Consider the following 9,346-nt stretch of genomic DNA (forward strand, 5'->3'; position numbering starts at 1 on the left):
TGCTTGAAAGATAATAGGTGCTATGATATTAATAAGTATACCACTTGTTCTTGATTCTTGATTTCTAGGGCAAAAAAAAACATGGGAAGTACAAGTGAAGGGAAGGAAAGAGAACTGTACAAGGGAAGTACAGTTCATTTTAGGTTTCTTTTGCCCTGGAAATTCATGGTCGAGTTATTAAACACACCCAGATTCTCTGGGGTGACTTATGAGCATAGACATAATGAAAATAAACTCAGACCGACAAAGTCTAAAAGCCTCTATACTAGGAGCTATAATATGAGGCATTGGTTTCCACTTACAAATGTTGAGAGTTAGTGAAACTAGTAGTAGTGGTAACTAACATATACTGAGCAGGGTACTTAAATGTGTTAGTAACTTTTGATTTGATTCTCACCACAACTCTGTGAGGTGGGTACTGTTTTACTCTTCATTTTAAAGCTGAAGAAATAGTAGTTTGGTGAGAATCAGCCATTCGCACAAAATCTCCAAGGTGGTTTAAGTAGTGGGCCAGGATCCAAACTGAGGTCTCTCTGGCCCCTGGGCCTGTGCTTTCTCCATCCTGAGATATGGCTTTCCAAAATCTGAAGACCTCTCCATCCTGAGATATGGCCTTCAGATTTTTGAATCCTCTGCACGTAACCTGAAATCCTAGGCTGTTGCTTAGTGACTGATTTAGGCGCTTAAGGCCCTAATATTTTACCATCAACTTTGGTTGTAGGATCTCCTTGGGACAGAGTTCCTGAAACCATCTGATTTTCAGGCTGTTGGTGTAAGTTTCCCTGGAGAGTTACCTAGTGGTGAGCCAGTCCCTCCAGCATATGTCTGGGTAGCTTTCAGCAAGGCCTCTGACATTTGGCATTTTTCCTGGCAGGCAGCCAAGGGACTGAGTATTTCTCTGTTTTCTTTTACTTTCATCCTTAACCGTTTTCTTCCCAAACAAAAAGGAACTCAAGGATTTTACCAGCGCATTTTAAAAAGTTGTTTGTGAGGGAAAGTTTGTAGCTGGAGGGGAAAGGAGGGAAAAAGATGATTGAGAGAAAGGTGAAAACAGGCTCTTGAAATTGTTCACAGAATTTAGAATGCTCTTGAGCTAGGAAGGTTCTGTCTAATTTAAAATGTTACTTAGATTCCTCAAAAGAGAGGTGTTCTCTAAGTATAAATATATGATCAGACACTCTCAGGAGCTGTGGAGAATCCCTAAAGTTATTGTTTATTTGTGTTGTCCCCAACATTTCCTTTTAGCAAACATTGACAATGGCCTTGTCTTTCCTAATGTTAAATTCCCAAACTTGCGGAAAAGTAGTAGAAGTGGTTTAAATTTGGATACTTTCTCTTCTTGCTTCTACTCATTTGGAAAAGGCGCTGGCAGCTATTCATAAACCACTGATATGATCATTTGGATCTGGTCCCCCTTTCCAAGGGGAAAAACTTTTTCCTTCTTATTTTTTGAGCACTTAACTGCATGCCCTGCCCTGTTTTAAGTGTTGTACATGTGTTAACTCATTGAATCCTCAGTCCTAAGAGATCCCTAATAACTATATTCCCATTTAACGGTTAAGAAAACTGAGGCTTATAGAGGCTAACAAATGTGCCCTAGGTCCCATGGCTATGAAGTAAGGTGATGGTTTGATGGGAGAGCCTTTATTCTATAGCAACACATAGAAACAGGTTCATACAGCCCCCAGATCAAAGCCAGGCTCTGCCACCTCCGAGAATGATCAGCCAACTCACATTTTGAACCATTGCCAAGAATATCCATGACATTACTCCTATGAGAAATGAAGTGCATTCCAATTCCTAATACATCTTCTTTCCTCCTCCCATAAATGGTCTCACAACTTCTACTTCTGTCAAAGTAGGAAAGGATTCTATTTATTCATTTCTTCGTTTGACAAGCACTTACAGACACACAGGCAATAGGGCGTAATGTTAGGAGAGCAGGTACTGGAACCAGACTGCTTCCTTTGAATGGTGGTTTTGCCAATTACTTGCTCAAGTTTATACAGCTTGTTGTTTAACCTTTCTGTGCCTCAGATCCCATGGGTAACATGGATTAATGATGACACTAACCTCACATAGGTATTATTATTTTAAATGAGTTAATCCATACGAAACACTTAAAACACTGCCTAGCACATAGTAAATCCTCAATAAGCATGAGGTATCATCAAACAGATATTTAGGAAATAGAAGTATACTAAGCATGGGGAAACAAAAGGACTCATAATCCAGTAGGAAGTACTGGATATTCATTCCTTCAATAGATATTTTTATGAGCTAAGCACTAGGCCCCAGGAGTATGACAGCTAAACAAAATACCCCACTACAAATATTTACAAACTACTAGAAGAGGTAAATAGAGGAACAAACAATGACAACGCAGTGTGATAAATTCTGCAAGTAGGGTGGAAGTAGGTAATGTTAGAGCACATGTGGGCCATGAGGTTTAGGAATCAGGAGGAGGCATCTCAGAGGAAGGGAGCCCAAGGTGAGACCTGATGGATGAGAAGAAATTTGCAACATGAATCACTAGAACAGAATGTGAATTATAATGTATGTAAAGGTCACGGAGCATGTGCCTGTGCATGGGGCACATGCAGAAGCAGGAAGAGGTAGAGCAAGTAATCCTGTATGGCTTGAGGGTTAGGGTACATGGGGCAATGGTAGGAAGAGAATGAGGAGGCTGGAAGGAAAATGGCACCAGCTTGTCAAAGGCCTGCGGTGCTTTGTAGAGGAGTTTGGACTTGATCCTTATGTAATGGGAGCCATGGAATGCTTTACCTCTAGCAAAGATATGATCAGATAATCCAGACCAGAGGAATGCTGGAGTCAGGGCTCCAGTTACAGTAACCCCTGGTGAGAAATAAAGGCCTGCAGTGGTTTGCTGGCCATTGGAATGGAGAAGTTTGAGAGATAAGACGAAGAAGAATTATTAGAATGTGATGACTGATTAGAGCAGAGTGGAAGCGCAGTAATATCTTACACTGCTTTCACAGGTTGTATCATTCTAGCCATTATGGGTACTTTGTTGGAAAAGTCTGAGAAGTACTGATAGCATAATGGAAAGCGCATGAGCTTTTGGAGCTCCTTGCAATTGAATTCAAATCCAGTCTCTACTATTTGTTGGTTTCAGGATTAGTATGGCTAATAAACCTTCATCATAGTTTGTTAGGATTCGTAATATATTAATAATACATGTAGAGTGCCTAGTATAGTGCCTAGCACATAGTAAACACTCAGTACATGATAGTTGTGAGTGTTGTGGGATTAGAAAATATAAAATGGACCAGGCACAGTGGCTCACGCCTCTAATCCTAGTATTTTGGGAGGCCAAGGCGGGTGGATCACTTGAGGCCAGGAGTTCAAGAGCCGCCTGGCCAACATGGCAAAACCCATCTCTACTAAAAATACAAACATTACCCGGGTGTGTTGGAGGGTGCCGGTAATCCCAGCTACTTGGGAGGCTGAGGCAGGAGAATCACTTGAACCTGGGAGGCGGAGGTTGCAGTGAGCCAAGATCGCGCCACTGCACTCCAGCCTGGGGGAAAGAACGAGATTCCGTCTCAAAAAAAAAAAAAAAAGAAAAAAAAAAAGAAAAGAAAACAGAACACGGTCAGAGGTTAATACTAAACAGCAGTGGTTCTTAGTCTTTTGAATGTCTTACGCACTTTTATTTAAAAAAAACTTTATTGAGATATAATTCACATATCATACAATTTACCCACTTAAACTTTACAATTCAATGCTTTTTAATATATTCACAATGTTGTGCAACCATCACTACAATCTAATTTTAGGACATTTTCATCAACCCTAAAAGAAACCATTAGCAATCACTAGCTGTTCTTCCCCATGGCCCCTCCACAGCCCTAGATAACCCCTATCTACTTTCTGTCTCTGTCAATTTGCTCTTAGATCCTTTTCATGATCTGATGAAAGTAAATTCTACTCTGGAAATATGAACAAATTTTGCATGCAATTTCTAGGAAGTCAGAGAACCCAGATTCAAATATACAAAGGAATATCCTTCATAAACTCAAACCCATTCTCTACAAAGTTGGCAATAAAGGGAGATTCTCCTAGTGGTGGTGCTGGACAGCAGGACCTTGTGACCCTCACTCTTGTATCTCTGTTTGACCTACGATCTCTGTGTACACACACGATTTACTCCAAAATTTCTACAGATAATCTTCACTATGAATGCCAGTCCTGGAGGCTCCATCTCTATTAAGCTTACCATTTGTTTCCTCTGGAAGCAGTAAAAACCTAAGAGATTCAAGCCAGCAATCAAGAGCAATATCTCTGGGGATTAGTCAAAGCTACTGAGATAATGGCTACCATTTATTAGGTGCTTACTATGGCTGAGTATTGTGCTTAGAATTATCTCTTTCAATTTTTCAGTTCTAGGGACACCACCTGGACATGTTTTGTCCCAGCTCTGTGGTAGCTCCTAGTAAATAATGTCATCACCATGAAGAAGGCTTCTGTCAGCACTATTTGTTATTCCTTCTAATCCACTTCACAGAAGCCAAAAAACAGAGTATGGAGAGGAAACTATTTTCTTAGTAAAAAAAGCAATGGTTGAAGTCAGAAGGCTAAGGCAGTAGGATCACTTAAGCCCAGGACTTCAAGACCAGCCTGGGCAACATAGCAAGACTTTTCCTCTATGAAAAAAGGAAAAAAGCAATGTTTGAGCTCCCATTGGATACAACAGAAATGCCTTTGCCCTCTCAGTACCTAAGGTATCAGGTTAGACCTTCAAGAATGGGTTGAGCTGGCTTCTCAGAATAACATGAGAATTTTGCTTACAGAATAGTTCATTGGTTGAAATGAAATTTTAAACTTTATTACTGTGTTAGTTGAAGGATTCTTCTTTATTATTTATTTATTGAGATTGAGTTTCGCTCTTGTTGCCCAGGCTGGAGTGCAATGGCACGATCTTGGCTAATTGCAACCTCTGCCTCCTGGGTTCAAGCAATTCTCCTGCCTCAGCCTCTCGAGTAGCTGGGATTATAGGGGCCCTCCACCAGGCTAACTTTTTTGTATTTAGTACAGACAGGGTTTCACTGCATTAGTCGGGGTGGTCTCAAACTCCTGACCTCAGGTGATGCACCTGCCTCAGCCTCTCAAAGTGCTGGGATTACAGGCGTGCACTACCATGCCCAGCCAGGATCCTTCTTTAAAAGGAAAACTAGAAGCAACTCGAAAGCACACACAGACTTAATTACTTTTGCATTCACCACAGGTTCTGTTTTCCAGCTCACTCCCCTACTTCATGTTCATTTGGCTAAGGACATACAGAGATCTTTGGGTTTGGTTTGGTTTTTTGTCTTGGAACTTGTAAGCAACTTCCTACCTCATGCTCTCTTGCTTACTGTTTCTTCAAATCTTCGCAAGGCTAGTTCCTTGTCATGATTCAGGCCTCACTCACCTCTAAGGGTTTCTGACCATACAATATAAAAAAGTTGTTCCCTATTCACAGCACATTCTCTAGTACTTATGACTCTGAAAATGATCTTGTTTACTTATATTTATTTACTTCCTTATTCTTTGCTTCTGTCTGCCAGCTCGTAAACTCCATGAAAACAGAGGGGTTGCTTGTTTTGTTTACCACAGAATCCTCAGGGCTCAGAACAGTGCTCGACACACTGGCGGATATTCAATAAATAGATATTGAACTACATGTTTATTATCAAGGTGGATAAATAGTAGTAAGTGTGAAATATATTTTCCACATTCAGAATGTCATTGGATGTATTTAAATTTAAAAACTGGAGCTCTGTTGTAATGTCTAAAATAAAATATTTTTAAAAGAAGCATAAGATGAATAACAGTATCTCTTTTATTTCTTCTGAAGTTTTTCTTTTTGGTTTTACTACTCAAAATTAACTTAAATTAAAAAGAAGGGGAATATACTGAACACAAAATTTTTTTCTTTTTTTTTTTTTGGAGACAGAGTCTCACTCTGTCGTCCAGGCTGGAGTGCAGTGGCGCCATCTCGGCTCACTGCAAGCTCCGCTTCCTGGGTTCGTGCCATTCTCCTGCCTCAGCCTCCCGAGTAGCTGGGACTACAGGTGCCTGCAACCACGCCCAGCTAATTTTTTTGTATTTTTAGTAGAGACGGGGTTTCACCATGTTAGCCAGGATGGTCTCGATCTCCTGACCTCGTGATCCGCCTGCCTCGACATCCTAAAGGCTGGGATTACAGGCGTGAGCCACTGCACCTGGCCCATAAAATTAATTTTTAATAGATTAAGGCCTAGCTGTAAGGCCTAAAACTATTTTTAAAAAATCTATAAAACTTTTTTTTTTTTTTTGAGACGGAATCTCACTCTGTTGCCCAGGCTGGAGTGCAGTGGCACCATCTCGGCTCACCGCAAGCTCCACCTCCCAGTTCACACCATTCTCCTGCCTCAGCCTCCCGAGGAGCTGGGACTACAGGTGCCTGCCACCACGCCCGGCTAATTTTTTTTGTATATTTAATAGAGATGGGGTTTCACCGTGTTAGCCAGGATGGTCTCGATCTCCTGACCTAGTGATCCACCCGCCTCGGCCTCCCAAAGTGCTGGGATTACAGGCGTGAGCCACCGCGCCTGGCGTAAAAATCTATAAAACTTTTAGAAGAAAACATAGAAGTAAATCTTTGTGACCTTAGATTAGGCAAAAGCTTGTTAGATATGACAATAGAGGGCTGGGTGCAGCGGCTCATGCCTATAATCCCAACACTTTGGGAGGCTGAGGTGGACGAATCGCTTGAGCTCAGGAGTTTGAAACCAGCCTGGGCAACATGGTGAAACCCCATCTCTACAAAAAACACACAAAAAATTAGGCGGGTGTGCTAGCGTGCACCTGTCATCCCAGCTACTCGGGAGACTGAGGAGGGAGGGTCACTTGATCCCAGGAGTTCAAGGCTACAGTGAGCCTTCATCAGCCCGCTGCACTCCAGCCTGGGTGACAGAGTGAGACCCTATCTCAAAAACAAACAAAGAAAAAACAAAACAAAAAAAGACAATAGAAACACAAGTGACCAAAAAAATAGATAAATTGGATTTTATCATAAAGAGCACATCAAATTAAAAACTTTTATGCCCCGAAGGATACTATCAACAAAGTAAAAAGTCTTATGATGTTGGCTATGGGAGAAAAACAAAAGAATAAAAGAATTAAAAAGAGAAAACAAAAAAAGAAAGTGAAAAGTCGATCCCCAGAATGGGGAAAAAAATATCTGCAAGTCATATATCTGATAAGAAACTTGCATCTAGAATATATGAAGAACTCTTACAATGTGATGATAAAAAAGAGAGGTACACCAGTTTTTAAAAAGGTAAAGGATCTGAATAGACACTTCTCCAAAGAAGATACAAAAATGGCTAATAAACATGTAAAAAGATGCCCAACATCATTAGCCATTAGGGGAACGCAATAAAAAACCACAAGCAGAACCAGTTCACACCCAGTAGAATGGTTATAATAAAAAAGACAGACAATAACAAACATTAGTGAGGACGTGGAGAACTTGGAACTCACATAATTGTTGGTGGGACTGTTAAATTGTGCAGCCTTTTTGGAAAATAGTTTGGCAGTTCCTCAAAATGTAAACACAGAGTTACCATATGACCCCAGCAATTCCATTCCAAAAGAATCAAAAACATATGTCCACCCAAACCCTGCAAACAAATATTCCTAACAGTATTATCCTTAATAGACAAAAGGTGGAAACAACCCAAATTTCCATCAACTGATGAATGGATAAATAAAATCTGGTCTATTTATACAGTGGAATATTATTCAGTTACAAAAAAAAAGAAGTAGTGATAAATGGTACAACACGCATGAACGTTGAAAACATTGTGATAAATGAAAGAAGCCAGTTACAAAAGACCACACATTGTAAGATTCCATTTATATGAAATGTCCAGAATAGTCAAATCTATGAGACAGAAAGTAAATTAGTGATTGCCTAGGGCTGGGGGTAGAAGGAATAAGGAATGACTGCTAATGGGTATAGTTTTCTTTCAGGGGTGATTAAAATGCTCTAAAATTAGGTAGTGGTGATGGCTGCACAACTCTGTGAATATACTAAAAACCATTAACTGGTATCCTTTAGGTGGGTGAATTATATAGCACATGAATTATATCTCTATATAGCTATTTTCTCCTTTTTTTTTTTTTTTGAAGAGCATAACACAGAAAATAAAAAAGGAAGTTTAAAACCAAGAAGCTCAACTTTCAAAGTGAGTTTGAGGTGGAAAAAGGAGTGTAATATTTCTATTTTTAGCTCTGATATTCTAACTTTAGCACGAGCCTAGACTTGCAATATTATACTTAGCATTCCATTGTCAGACATAGGGGATTTGTCCTTTTCTTCACAAGGAGCACCTTTAGTGGTTTTGTTTTAAAAATACATTATACATTGAATACGCTAAAAATTAATCTACTTACATTGATGTGATGCCTATATCCTGTGTCCCCAAACTGTTAGAATAGTTTGATTTTGCTACATATGGTAGCAATGTAAAGATGAAGGACTTTTTCCTCTTCCGTGTTACCACTGGGTGCCCAGGCTGTAAGGTCAGACTGCCAGACTCTTTCAGTCAATGTGAATTTGGGAGGGGCACTTAACCTCAGGTTCCCTATCTATAAAAGGGGGATAGAGGTAGTAATACCTTTTACTTCATAATGTCATTCTGAAAATTAAAGGAAATAATGCATGTAAAGTATTTAATACTTAGCAGTGTCTAGTGCATAATAAATGCTCAAACTGTAATACAGTAGGCCCAGTGCAGTGGCTCACGCCTGTAATTCCAACACTTTGGGAGGCCAAGATGGGTGGATCACTTGAGGTCAGGTGTTCAAGACCAACCTGGCCAACATGGTGAAACTCTGTCTAAATACAAAATTTCAGCTAAATACAAAAATTTAGCCGGGTGTGGTGGCACAGGCCTGTAATCCCAGCTACTCTGGAGGCTGAGGCAGGAGAATCAACTGAACATGGGTACAAAAAAATGTAGTACAGCAATTGTTAGTCATTGCTACTATTTATAGCAACAATAACGGGGTTGAGATTATCAAGATATGGATGAAAGCAGATTGTAATGTGGCTGAGAATTGAGTACTGTATTAGCATCCTGAAAGTAAATGAAGGCAGGAAGGAAGGAGATACAATATTGTTTCTCCATTTTGTTAACATTAGGCAACTCTATCAGATATTTAATCATGGTTTTCAGCATTTATTGCTAGAAAACCCTTGTAGATAAGACTGTGAAGTTTCATGAGTATTTTTCAGAGAAGAAGATGTGATTCAAATATTGCTACAGAGAGATGACATTTTAGGCCACATGTC

This window comes from Pan troglodytes, chromosome 1, assembly GCF_028858775.2.
Source record: "Pan troglodytes isolate AG18354 chromosome 1, NHGRI_mPanTro3-v2.0_pri, whole genome shotgun sequence".
Taxonomy (NCBI): Eukaryota; Metazoa; Chordata; class Mammalia; order Primates; family Hominidae; genus Pan; species Pan troglodytes.